This window comes from Ambystoma mexicanum, chromosome 2q (assembly GCF_040938575.1).
Source record: "Ambystoma mexicanum isolate Mex_15411 chromosome 2q, UKY_AmexF1_1, whole genome shotgun sequence".
Lineage (NCBI taxonomy): Eukaryota > Metazoa > Chordata > Amphibia > Caudata > Ambystomatidae > Ambystoma > Ambystoma mexicanum.
In genome coordinates, this window is record NC_090924.1 from 389,165,410 (window position 1) to 389,178,285 (window position 12,876).

Consider the following 12,876-nt stretch of genomic DNA (forward strand, 5'->3'; position numbering starts at 1 on the left):
AGCACACAGATGGCGCGTAGCATAGCCATGCAGATTTGACAAGGACACCCAGATGGTAGCAAATCAGTACTGCCACCCATCAATGTGAGATGGACATCATGAAATAAAACATGCAAAATAGTGTGACAAAACACGCATGTGCCACACGCTGTAACAAAGCCAGTGTTCACTGATGCAGTGATGGCCGGCACATGGATACATCAATGGTTGGTCAGTTCGACATGACAGAAGACAATTGTCAAGTTCAACATTCAAACAGGGCCCCAAAATGATAGAGTAAAGTGCACCTACACATGGCTTGCACCCAATCAGCCTGATTGGTGAAATCATTCCCATAATAAGGTGAGAAATGTGGGCCTTTGTGGGATGTAATCTATGACAGAAGTATGTTACATTTGGGGCAGTACGGAACACAAATGTGTGGTAAAAATGCTAAGGATTTCATCAATCAGGCAGAATGAACAGGAAAACAGTATGAACAATGTTGTGGCAAGATAACAGTTGAAGGTCAAGTGCAATAATCAGGTGCAAATTGTGAACTGCCATCAGAAGGGATACTGTGAAACCCAAACCCAAGGCCGGGGGATGGTTTGGTGGTAACACATGGGTGACAGATAGCAGTCAGGAGTACACAGCCTCACCTGGCATTCAATCAGAACACATCACCGAAGCAGCATAGCCATAGATTTCACACACATGCATGGGCACTCACCGGACATTGCTTCAAGATCTGGTAGGTCTACCTCACCTTGGATCTGATCCTCTGTGATGAAGGCTCCAGCGACAGACTCATGTTCAGTGAGTTGTTCCTCCTCTGGTGGAGACCCACCGCCAGTCACTAGAGTAGAGGCATGATTGGAAGCCAGCTTTTTCTTTGCTCTGCATTTCAGGTCATTCCACCGCTTACAGCAATCATCAGCTGTGCGCCTCACAAATCCAAGGGGACTAATGTGGTCCACGATGGTCTGCCAGTGGGCCCTACATTGAGCAGGTGTAGTCTTGCACCCTGCAGTCACCACCATTTCGCGGCCATGGGCCGACATGTAGCCCACAAGTGCGTCTAGTTCTAAATCATTGAAACTAGGCTTCCTTGACGTGCCGGAGTGGGTAGCCCTGCCTGGGGTCTCAGCCTGTACCGCAAGAGCACCCTTCTTGCTCTTGAGAGGTGGTGCAGACCCTGAGTGTCTCACGCCGCTCTGGTTGGTAGGGGCAGAAGCGCAGGTGAACTGGGCACTGGAAGTAGCCAAATGCACGATGACCAAAGGTCTCACTGCAGGCATTGGCTGCTGGTGATGTTGGCAGGACTTGGACCAACACTGCCCAGGCTGGGTAACTCGGAGCTGGGGTGGATTGAGGTGCAGCTGCCCCTGCAGCCTCCTCACCCTGGCTACTTGGGGCAGCAGATGACATTGCTGCCCCAGATCCACGGGGCCTGGTGACAGCAACTTTCACCTCCACACGTGGCTTTGACTTGGTGACACGGAAGTCAGCCTGGGAGTCATCCTGTGCCGGTTCAGTTGACAATATGGGGGGGGTAACAAGGCCTGAGCTGGGATGGTGTCGGGGGAGCATAGGTGTCCCTGATTGGTCCTCCACACACTGGCCTCTTGGGCCACCCTGCACATCCTGACTACGTCCCCTACCGCTCCCACCTCTTGCAGGTCGGCCACCTTTGCCTCCCTTACCGCTTGGTCGCCTCCCAATCATGGCACTGATGTTCTTGTGCGAATGGGAGGTGCAGTAAACAATTGTCCTGGGCAATTGGGGTGAAAGGGGTAGGGTACTAGATGAAATACGTACCCTAGTGCTCTAGCAAGGCTGTCTGTGACCCCTGGGGGAAGATGATGGGTCACACAACGCTCAGGCACCCCGAAAACAAAATTTAACATGCACGCGACCCCTGGTAGCCCACGTGCGTGGAATAAAGAACACGCACTACGCTGTGGCACCCAGAAACACAAAAACACAAAAATGATCATACGCATGCTACAGGCTGGCAACAATGACCTCTGAATGGGTACGCGACACACGGGGGCAACAACAGTTGTACAATACGAGTGCGACTCACCGTCTTCCTGGAAAAAGAATGTGAAAAAGATGCGTGTTTGCGCGTTGGCAACACCCCCCCAAAAGAAGCACGTACAAGAAAATGGCGTCCTACGTGTACCTACATGTACCTTTTAAACCAGCCCACACATGCAACATCACTTACGCATGTACGCGCTAAGGGCCTTTCATCCAATTACACGCATTAACACGTGTACGTGCTGTTTCTTCACGTGCTGAATCACTATGCACCGTCACAAGGGAAACGCCCACGGGCATAATGTCACAGACGCGCTTACGTGCTAAGGGCCTTTCCTCGAATTACATGCTGACATGCAATTTTTTCATGTGCCAAATCACTGTGTGTCAAGCTGGCCATGCGACAACACATGGAAGACCACGCTTCTGCCCATAAGGCCATTTTCTTGCCCCCCCAGAGCTCCAAGCACGCTCCCACCTGCCATCTGCTGCTGCCTGCCTGCCTGCTGGCCATGTGCCCTGCTATTTGGTGCCTGCACGTCAGCCATCTGCAGGGGTCCAGTTGCTGTGACCACCCCTGCTGGAACAGAAGGCTCCCGACTGGTATACCATCGTTCCACAGCCCAGCCCCAGGACCCAGTTGCCCACCCACACCTGCCTCGGGGGTTGCCATGTCCAACACAACACCATCTGGCACCATTAGCAACCCCCCAGCAGAGAGGCAGAGGGCTGCCATCTTCAGTGACAACAAAGTTGGCATCCTTGTGGAGCAAGTCCTGGGGCATTATGATGCCCTCTTTGGAAGTTCATGCACCGACTATGAAGGACAGAAGGGGATCTGGAAGGACATCATGGCTGCCATTAACGTGGAGGGGGTGGCAGCCCGCGACATGCAACACATCCGGAAGTGCCAGGAGGACTTCAGGTCCAGGACCCTCAGCAAGGCCCGGTGCCTCTTGAAGACAGAGGATGCAGAGGGGTGCCGGGTTCGCCTGACCAACATCCAGACGAGGGTCCTGGAACGCATAAGCCCAGCGCTCCACGTCCAGATCCTTCAGAGGTAGACGTGTCTGGAGTTGAGCAGTAAGTGGTCATGCATTGCTGTGTGAAACAGGGCATGTAGCAGTGTTCTGGTAGTCATCTACTTGCCTGTATGTGTGACATAGGCCATGTATGGATGTGTGTGTGCAGGGACATAATGGTGCTGCATGTGAGACCAGTCATGCGTGAACCACATGGATGGTGCATGTGTTACAATGCAACATGTGGAGCAGCATGCGGAATGCACACATGAATGCATGCCTGTCTCAGTTCTTGGACATGGATGGGGTGTGAGAGATGCATGCTGCTGTCATGGACATGTATGGTGTACATTTCTGTGTGACTGAGTAGCATGTGTGTGACTTTGAAACACCATGGATGCATGACACATGTCCGTGACGATGTGTTGAATCACTGATGCAGTCTAGTCATCCTTGTATCCACTGTGTCTGGGGTGTACGAGGCCAGATGCATTAGCCTCCGGTGATGTGTGTGCATGGGATCAGTATGACCCATGATGCATGTGAGTTTAAAGATAATATTGTATGTTAATAGAGGCTCTTGGACATGGATGCAAATGTTGATTGCATGCGGCGTGCCTGTTTCTGCATGTGTGTTGCCTGCATTGACCCATGTGTTGTGGATGGACATGATGGAAGTGACGTTTGACAGTGCCACTCATGTGCTATTGCCTCCTGTCTAGGGGACTATTGTACAGTACCCTGATGCTTGTGTTCTCCCTCTGCACAGCGTTGAGTGAAGAAGAGGGCAGAGACGGCACTTTGGAGCAAAGCGGCAGGGATGCCTTCACCGGCCGGCAAAGCAAGGCCCAGCCACCCTCCCGGGAATTACCATCATCCGGGAGCGAGGGGACTGGTGCCGCGTCTGCCACTACGGCTGCAGCAGAAGGGGCGGGTGAGCCCCCACAGGGGCTTGTGATGGCGGAAGACGGTGCGGAGCCAGCAGGTTGGTGTTGTACACAGAGGAGGAGGAGGCGGCTACTGAGCCACACATGGGGCCTGGTGGGGGTGGGTCCACTGGTGCAAGTGGTGCAGTCCAGGGCCAGGGGCAGGAGGCAGCATAGGTCGCTGCGAAGGGGCCTGTGCATGTCACTGTCCCTGACCCTGTGACTGCACCACCATGCACCAGCAGGGATGCCCCATCCCAGACCCGTACCACAGGTAGGGGGGATGCCCACGTCATCTGGCACTCCACTACCTGTGGACGAGGAGACCCGTGACCGTATGGAGTCCATCCTAATTGGTGTTGCACAGAGCACGCGTGGCATTCGTGATGACGTGCGTGCTTCCTGGGGGGGACCACGCATGTCATCATGAAGAGCTGCATGCCAACGTGGTCCAGTTGGGAGGGGCCCTGGTAGGAAGGTTGCTACATGTGTCAGGCACTCTGGCAGCCCTCCTCTCCTCTGTGCAGACTATGTGCCAGTTGTTCTCCATGCCGTCTTCCGGGCCAGATTCCACCAGGGCCCCATGTGGACCTGCCATGACCAACGCAGCCAGCTTGGTGGAGATCACATCCCTGCCACAGTCGGGAGTCAGAGGTCCAGCAGGGGTGGACACCCCACCAACTGGAGATCAGCAGATGGAGGATGTGCCGGCATCATCGGGCAGGGCACATGGACGGCAGCAGCAGGCTCAAGGTGGGAGCAATGATGGCTCGGGTCCATCAACATCAGAGTGCAGGCATCGGCCGGAGGGCAGGAGGACCCTCTATTGGGAGTGTCTTCCATGTGGCAGCGGTTGGGCCAGCGGATAGATGCGGAGCGGCGGCGGGCGGAAGAGGCACAGCTCACTATGGTCAGGGCAGAGTACTCCATGCGCAAAGCGCTGAGTAGGGCTGAGTGCCTCGAGGCAACTCACAGGGAGTTGGAACAGGCCATGACTGCATCCCTGCGAGACCTCGGGGACAGGGGAGAGGCCCGCCTCCGGGACATCGACATGGAGTTCGATGATGACACCACAGAGTGATCCATAGGACTTGCCCACCGCCATTGTATATAGTTGATTAGTGTTAGGTTTCCTTTATTTTTTTTTTCTTTTGGGGCGCATGGACTATGCCCCAACTTTTTGTATATAGTTGGTTATTATGTAGTGTTTTTTGTAGGTTTCCTTTGAATTGTTGGGCTCATGGACCCAGGATTTGTAAATTGTATATAGTTGAAGACTAGATTTGACCTCTATTTTTTATTTTCCCATGGAGCAATGGATTTATCTTTTTCATCCTTTGGATTTGGTTTGATGGATGGACACTTTGGAGCCATTTTCATTTGATTTTATTTGGATTCTGCATTAATATATTTTTTTGAATATTTTTTAGGACATCCAGCCTTTTGTTTGTCATCATTTTCTCTTGTGCGATTTTCTTTTATTCCATTGATTTTTCATTTAATACATTTTGGTTTCATACTTCAATTGTGTGGTATTCTCTCATTGGTTTCATGCATGTAACCATGTGGGTTTTTGCATTCACTTGCACCCATTGTGTGTGTGTGACGGACATGTATTGATGTTCATACTTGCCATTTGGGATGTTTCATGTAATGGGGATTTCAATGTGGGTTGGATGGAATACTTGGTTAGGGGTTTTGACTGGGGTGGCGAGGGGTGTGATTTGGGTGGCCATAAGGGCCATGATTGTGGATGTTGATGATGTGTTGGGGGGGACATGTGTTGGGGCTTGCTGGCAGGTGCCCGTCAATGCTGGGTGGGTGGGGGCGCAGGGGGACATGTGTCGGGGCCTGCTGGCAGGTGCCCGTCAATGCTGGTTGGGTCGTGGTGTAGGGGGACATGAGTCGGGGCCTGCTGGCAGGTGCCCGTCAATGCTGGGTGGGTGGTGGTGCAGGGGGACATGTGTCCGGGCCTGCTGGCAGGTGCCCGTCAATGCTGGGTGGGTGGGGTTGCAGGGGGACATGTGTCCGGGCCTGCTGGAAGATGCCCGTCAATGCTGGGTGGGTAGGGGTGCAGGGGGACCTGAGTGGGGGCCTGCTGGCAGGTGCCCATCAATGCTGGGTGGGTGGGGGTACAGAGGGACATGTGTCGGGGCCTGCTGGCAGGTTCGGTGCAGGGGGACATGTGTGGGGTCCTGCTGGCAGGTGCTCATCAATGCTGTGTGGGAGGGTGTGCAGGGGGACATGAGTCAGGGCCTGCTGGAAGGTACCCGTCAATGGTGGGTGGAACATGTGTTGGGGCTCACGAGTGCATGGTGTATTGTGGGCTGCCTGCGGGGCATGCCCAGGGCGGATGGGCTGCCTGCGGGGCATGGCCAGGGTGGATGGTCTGCCTGCAGTGCATGGCCAGGGGTGTAGGGTAGTCCCCTGTGGTGTCGGCTGCATGCAGGGCCTGGGGAGGGGGGAGGGGGCACCCCCGGGAGGACGCACACTGACAAATCGTGTGTGAAACTCCCAGGCCCACCCCTAAGAATACACATACCCCTCTTGTGCTAGCGAAAACGCGTGTATGAGTTCCCGTGCACCCCCAAAATACATGTACCCTGCTCGCCCAAGGCCTATCGCGTGTGAAACTCCCTGTGTACCCCAGTAATACACGTACCACACTCGCACAAGGCCTATCATGTGTGAAACTCCCCACGTACCCCAGTAATATGCGTATCACTCTCGCACAAGGCCTGTCGTGTGTGAGACTCCCCGCATACCCCAGTAATAGACGTACCACACTCGCACAAGGCCTATCAGGTGTGAAACTCCCCGCGCACTCCCAAAATACACGTACCCTGATCGCCCAAGGCCTATCACATGTGTGACTCCCCACGTACCCCAGTAATAGATGTATCATGCTCGCACAAGGCCTATCGCGTGTGAGACTTCCCGCGTACCCCAGTAAAAGACGTACCAGGTTCACACAAGGACTGTTGCATGTGTAACTCCCCGCACACCCCCAAAATACACGTACCCTGCTCGCCCAAGGCCTATCACGTGTGTGACTCCCCACGTACCCAGTAATAGACGTACCACGCTCGCACAAGGCCTATCGCGTGTGAAACTCCCCACGTACCCCAGTAATACATGTACCACGATCACACAAAGCCTGTCGCATGTGAAACTCCCCGCGTACCCCAGTAATACACGTACCATGCTCACACAAGGCCTATCGCGTGTGAAACTCCCCATGTACCCCAGTAATACACGTGCCACGCTCTCACAAGGCCTATCACGTGTGAAACTCCCCGCGTACCCCAGTAATAGACGTACCACACTCGCACAAGGCCTATCAGGTGTGAAACTCCCCGCGCACTCCCAAAATACACGTACCCTGATCGCCCAAGGCCTATCACATGTGTGACTCCCCACGTACCCCAGTAATAGATGTATCATGCTCGCACAAGGCCTATCGCGTGTGAGACTTCCCGCGTACCCCAGTAAAAGACGTACCAGGTTCACACAAGGACTGTTGCATGTGTAACTCCCCGCACACCCCCAAAATACACGTACCCTGCTCGCCCAAGGCCTATCACGTGTGTGACTCCCCACGTACCCAGTAATAGACGTACCACGCTCGCACAAGGCCTATCGCGTGTGAAACTCCCCACGTACCCCAGTAATACATGTACCACGATCACACAAAGCCTGTCGCATGTGAAACTCCCCGCGTACCCCAGTAATACACGTACCATGCTCACACAAGGCCTATCGCGTGTGAAACTCCCCATGTACCCCAGTAATACACGTGCCACGCTCTCACAAGGCCTATCACGTGTGAAACTCCCCGCGTACCCCAGTAATACACGTACCACGCTCGCACAAGGCCTGTCGCATGTATAACTCCCTGTGCACCCCCAAAATACACGCGGCCACCCCATCTACCCTGGGCATGCCCCACAGGCAGCCCATCCACCCTGCCCATGCCCCACAGGCAGCCCACATCACAGGGGCTACTTTTTCTACGCAATGTACCTGGCGCGAGCGCGGTACGCGTATTCCGAGGGGTGCGCTAGTAAATTTTCACGCGTTTGGCTGCCCAGAGCGGTGTACGCTAGTATTTTCACGCGATTACAGTCTAGCAGCCCTGTAAACTGGTCCAGGGTTAGCGCAGGCCTTTGTGCTGCATTGGCCATTTCAATGGCTTTTCCTTGCGCAAGAGGCGTTCTTGGGGGGCGTAACCTGCGCTCCGGGATGTTCACTGCAACAGCAGTTAAAATGGCTTAGTTATTCCATGAATACGGGTGCGCCAGAATGCTTTTTAGCGCACACGGCTGGCGCACGCAGGCGCACGCTCCCTCTCTGTGCTGCTCACGTGCGCTGCCTCTGCGCTGAAATCTATGAACTACCCCCATAGTTGTGAAGGTTTTCTTACCAAGTGATACTTGACCATGTGTGAATCCAGTCAACTTGGAGTTGTTTTTGGTACCATCTGCATTGTAACGTAGAAGCATTAGTATTACGTAGTTACTATGTGTTTGTATTAGTAAGGTGAAGTGATTATCTGAATTGCAGGTATTACATAATCTACCATGGTTTGCATTTTGTACAAGTTACTGGAATGAAACAGATTTACAATTAGTTATGGATACATAAACGAAGCGCTCATTAGGGATTTGTTCCTGTGTCACATTGTTGCAGAGAGTGCATGTATGTTTCCACATGTATGAAATCTGGAAGATTTCATTTATAGGTATGTTTTGTTTTCCAGCACTTGTAGTAAGTACATTAGAAATTCTTGTGGATCTTCTTGTGAGTTTATAGTGATTTTCAACATTCCAGCACAGTAGTCCAATCCTTGTCTTATTCCATGAACACTATATGTGTTGTCAGGATTGTTTGTTGCATTTCGATGAAGTACTAACATTTGCAAACACAATTGGTCTGTACTGTGTAAGTAAATGTTGTCAACAATTGGCGACAATTGAAATAGAATATTCATTGCTACATTTGCATAGCAACTTACACCAGTTATATTTGAAAATTTGAATGGACCAGATAGTTCTGTGTCCAAGTCATTTTTTCGGAGTGTCTGTTTCTTCTTTGAAGAAGTACCTGAGTTACTTTAAGTAATAGGTTCTTCTTTGGTTGTGGTAATTGATGAAGTATTAGCTTATTTTACTCTCTTTGGAGGATTTGCAGTCAGATCCTGTTGCATTTCTGTTTGAATTAGTTTTCTTTTACAACGTTTTCCTTTTTGTGAAACAGGATATGTTTTTAGATGGGGGTGTATAGTGAACGTAGTCTATTGTATTCTAAAATGCAAGAAATATCAGCGTTTACTTTACTTGCATCAAAGTTGATTGGAAATAGACCGTCAAGTGTACGTAAGCATGATAGTGCTACGTAGCTCATGCCTTCTTTAATGACTGTGTTACCAATATCTATTAATGCTTTGTCTAGGGCAAGACCTTGTGATTTGTGAATGGTGACTGCGTATGCTAGAGTTAGAGAAAATTGTTCTCTGCATACATACATGTCTTTGAAGAGAAGGAATCAAGCTGTTGAGAATATTGACAAACTGAATGTTGTTGTCACGTGGGTAAGTTTGAAAGCCAACAACTGTACCCAGTGCTCCATTAACTAGTCCTTGCTTCACAACAAGGTTTCGTTTAAGCATTACTCTACAGTTTAAGGATAATTTTAATATTTTTGACAAACCAGCTGTGTTGGAGATAGAGTTTTCTAAGGTATTTTGTTTTGTTGTGGCTTGTTGGCACATGGGTAGTGTCATACCATGTACGTCCAGTTTGTCTGTGGAGCAAATTTCAATTATTGGTTGCATTTCTTTTTTGAACATTGCTTCATTGAATTTGGAACAGCTTGCAAGAGTTGGCATTAAGGACATACAATTGACATTTTTGTGCACTAATTGTTCCATAACATCAGTAGCACATGAGTTATGGCCATAAAGTGCATGTATGTGCCGGGTTTTTAATATTGATTGTGCTTCTTGAGATAGTACACCAACTCTAATACATTTTAAAATGTTGGTCTGCAGATTGGCGCATGTTTTCTGTTAATTCCCTGTATTGGAAATGCTGCCAGAGGTTGACATTTCCTATGCTGCCAAAAGTTTTAGAGCAGAGTTTGTGTCCTAAGGTTTTAAAAAGAGGTTCACCTTTCACTGGTGTCAATTGAAGAAGATCTCTGAAAACAATAATGTGTTTTCCATTCAAAGAGCTTTTCCTAGTTTGTTTTAAGTACTTCTTGCAAACTGAGCTGAATCAAAGCCTACATTAGGTTGGAGACAGTGCTCACTTCATCTATTAGTAGTATTTTCATTTGTTTTAGCACTCTGTGTAGTTCCATTGCAGCTTCTGTAGAAAGTTTGTAATATTCTAACTTGTTTTGGTGTTCTACTGGAAGGAGTAGTAATCGGTGTAAAGTGACACCGCCTATGTTGTAGGCAGCTACACCTGTGGGGGCAGTTACAACAGCTGACAGTTTGTTGTTTGTCAATTGTTGAAGGAACTTGCTGATGATTTTGATTAAGAATGTTTTGCCTGAACCAGCTTCACCACTGACGTATAGTAGTATAGGTTTGTAATTTTGGCAGGTACATTCTTTATTTTCATGTTGTACACCATGTGCAATTTCTTTTGTTACTTCTTCAAAAATGGTGCACTGTTCTTTGTTCAGTTTTGATTGTAGTGCAGTTAAGTCTTCTTCATCTTCTTCATAGTGATACATGGTTTTTTCTACTTCTGTCATAGCTAATTCTGCCTCATTTGCTATTAGTGGCTGTCCCAGTGGTTCTTGTCTTCCTGTTACAGAAGATTGACTACTGTCGGGAGTATTCTTATCTAGTTGGGCCTGGAGTTCTTCTTCGTGTTGCTGTTCATTGTGCAATATTGTTTTGTACTGCGTAAAGTTTATATCGGTGACAGTGCTTTCATTTGCTTTGAAATCGTCTTCATAGGAGTCATAGTTTTCTAGTATCTCTTCTTCTTTTCTCCATGGTTTAAAAAGTTGTAACAGGGACATGTAATATAGTTCTTTCTGTTGAGGAGATTTTAATGACAATTTGATATGATTAATTAAGCTTCGTTTGGTAAGTTTCACTAAGCTGCTTCACAATCTGTCACTCTATATCTACCCTTTTTTCATCCGGTTTTATATTATTTTTGTATGTGAACTTTTGGGCTATGTGGTATAGACACATGGTTTCCAAAGTGGTACTCCTGTTCGGGTAGTATGTGTCTAGTAAATTGTTTATCAAAATGTCTTGGCTGTTGGGATCATTTCTGGCTATTGCTTCTATGTCCTCATATTATTTGAGAACTCTTTTTCTAGATTTAGCAGGACCAAGACTTAGCCATACTATATATTCAGATTTTCCATACAAAGCAGTACCGGTTAAATGATCTGCAGCTTCATAGGAGCCACATTCTCAATGAGAGAGTATTTTTATGCCTAAGCTGTACAATTTCTGACATAGTGTTATGTCTGATGATAGGTCATTCCAGAAGTCTTGAAGCTCTGTTTTTTCTGCTTTTGTTAAGTAGGCTGTAACATATCGCGCAACTGCAGTGGAATTGTCTGCAATGTACTACACATCTATGTTTGCATTCCATAAGAGGACAATGATTGCATTTTAATCATTGATACATTTTGATTCTTCTGTTCCTTTCATGTAATACGTGTTCTTAGGTGATTGACCTTTAACACTATGTCTAACTGAAGACATGAAGTTGTTCACTTCACCTGTTTTTGCAACTGGTCTAGGGAAACCAAAGCGGCATTTGGTGTAGTATTTCCCTTTGTTTTTGTATTTGCGATGACAATATTTGCCACATTTGTGTCTTTGAAATTCTACAATTTGTGCATGAAGATCACTATTTGTTGCTTTTGATGGAATCTCACAAGTGACATATTTTTCGATAAACTGTAAAACAGTGGGATCACTGTCTTGACCAAATTTAGGTGCACCTTTAATCCATAAAAGCATGTGGGCTTGGTATTCTTTTCTCCAAAAGAAGTGTTGCACTTCTCCAAGGGGAGAAACAGTTTTATTACAAATAAAATGTAGCATAGCAATGAAACAATGATGGAAATATCTTGAAACATTAACAGGATCTAGAGAGCAAAGTTCTCCAGATGTTAGTATATCTATGTTTGTTTTGTTTTTGTTTGTTATGCGTAGGAAATCATGTAAATCTTCCCATGCATATTCTGCACAACTTAATGTAACAAACCAAGTGGGTGGGCCAAGTTTGCCTATCATACAACGTACAACTCTGTGATGTCGGAAACAGTACTCTTTCATACCATGTATGTTTGCTAACAGATTTGTAATACTTGCTTGTAAAACCTCATCTTATTCTTGCACTTTTTGTATTAATTGCATAGCTGACATATTTTGAAAGCGGGTTCCTGATTTCAACATGTGTGCAGTGCAACTCTGTAACATAGAGTTGCTAGTTCACTTTCAAAGAGTAGGTGGAATATGTATTACAAATTTTGTCTAAATCTGGGATCTTCAGAAAACATTCATAACAAGAGATATTTTGATGCTGTTATCTGAGTGGGTCTACCATCGAACCTTCCTCCTTTGCCAGTAGCAAAGAGTAGAGGAAAAGCATGTGATTCTATACTTTTTTCCCATATGCTAATTGGTGATCCTTTGGTTTGTTGCATTTGGTACGTTTCTAGTGCATCATCTATGGTGTCATTAGAGTGTAATGTATGAATTGTATAATGGTCTAAAATATTGGATACTGTAGCTGGATCTAGAAGTTCAAATTGACCAATTTCTGGTGACTCTTGAATTATTTCAGTTGTTTCCCTTAAGTTGTCTTCAATATGTATTTCTTTGTAGTATTCATTATTGTCTTTAAGATATTGCAAGGCTT